The sequence below is a fragment of the Drosophila erecta genome, unplaced genomic scaffold (assembly GCF_003286155.1).
Source record: "Drosophila erecta strain 14021-0224.00,06,07 unplaced genomic scaffold, DereRS2 tig00000126-arrow-pilon, whole genome shotgun sequence".
NCBI classification, from domain to species: Eukaryota; Metazoa; Arthropoda; class Insecta; order Diptera; family Drosophilidae; genus Drosophila; species Drosophila erecta.
In genome coordinates this window covers 3,127,448-3,129,303 of record NW_020825209.1, presented here as the reverse complement: position 1 = coordinate 3,129,303, position 1,856 = coordinate 3,127,448, and positions in this window count along the sequence as shown.

The following is a 1,856-nucleotide window of genomic DNA, read 5'->3' as shown; positions in this document are numbered from 1 at the left end:
TGTCCTTGCACCTACGTATCTGTAAATAAATGCATGCATTTCGCTGAGCGCCCCAAAAGTATGTTATGCCTGGTACATTCCACATTTCCACAATTCAGAGCCGGAAAAATGAATGAAAAAAGCGCCGACGCCCATTCGATTTTTTATATGCCGTTTTCAATAAACAGACGCCGCTTGGCGAGCTTTTTATTCCGCGTTCCCCAGCTCTTCTCGTCCTGCGGCAGGCGTTCAAAAACAATCAAATATGGAAATTTCTCGGACCCGAATCGGCATACAGAAACCAGTAACCAGTAGCCAGTAACCAGTAGCCAGTAACCAGTTGCCAGTAACCAGTATGCCAAGCTGGCAACTGGGCCACACATAATGCACATATGTGTCCACAGCGATGTTGTCCTTGTCGCTGCCACATCCGTCTGCCATATCACCCTATATGCCAATATTCCCCACCCGAATATGTCTATATATATATACATATATCCCCTCGATTTGACTGCATATTTTTGGCGTGTAAAAAAGAAGGGGGAGGGGAACTGGGTTGCTGGCGCACAGATAACTATTTTCGATTGCGCATTTCGGTGCGTTGAGGCGGAAATATTTCAATTGTGGAGCTGACTTGTAATTTTTCATGCACTCTAGTTGTGGCAGGCGGGCACAATTTGGGTGGTGAAATCAGCTGTTACACTTTCATAATACGCTCCCCCTTCGGCTTGTGGGTGCCTTTCAATGTCCTGATTATGGCCAAATGAAACGATAGCGGAAACGACATAAAAGAGTCGATCAGATTAGAATAGCCGTCTTTAAGTTGCTTAAATTGGAGTAAATGTGAGATTCCCAACTAAAATGTTTTCTTCAATTTGTCCTATTCATTTTTATAGCAACGTATTTCATTTCCCACTTACCGCACATTTAATAAAGAGTTCGTTCTGAGCTTGTTATTTCAAAAGTGCTCTCAATTTCTTAACAACAAATGCGATTGCTCAGTAACAATACACTTACATATGCGACTAAAATCGTAGCATAGGCCATAAATTAAGTATAAATATGTATCAAGCTGGGTGAAAATTGACACAAAATATTGCGAAACTATGTCTGAGATAAGCCTGTTTGCTGAAAGGAAAATTGTTACTTGGCAGGGAGGGGGAAGCCCTATTTTCGTGACCACTGCTGTGCATGTGTGTGGATGGAAATAGCAATGCAGCAAACCGCAAATGTTTGTTACTCCATTACGTTTGTGTGTGGCTTTGCGTGTGTGGATGGGTTAGATTTCGCTTTTCCACATTTTCCCCTTGGAAATTTATTGCCGGCATTCCAAAAAAGATTTTCACTTGTAGTTCGGCATTCGGCATTCGCCATCGCCATCGCCATGGCCAACTCCCAACGAACCAATTATCCTGGAAAGGTGGGCGGTTTGAGGTTGACATGGAAGATTCCCCACTGCCCACACCGCCAGCACCTTCAATTATCGGCTTAGTTGGATCTGCAGTTGCAGCAGTTCGATTGCAGCAGCTGTTCGCATTGCATTTGGGCCAGCAAACAGCAAACCGGAAGCGGAAAACCGGAAACTGGCTGGGAAACCTGGGAAACCTGGGAACTGGGAAATGGGCAAGTACCTGGTTTTTGGCTGGCATTCAATTAGGTATCGGTCATCCCAATTCAACTGCTAACTGGCAACTGGAGATTTGGCGCTGGCGATTGCCGCTGCCCATTGTCAACACTTCAATTATCGCAACAACAGGTAAAAGGATATCTCTCCGCCGAGATTCCGACCTTGTTTTACTATCCCGGATTGTATATATTAATGATTAATATATATATTTTATTTTCTAGTTTATGCATCTAGCCACAGCTACTGCGTC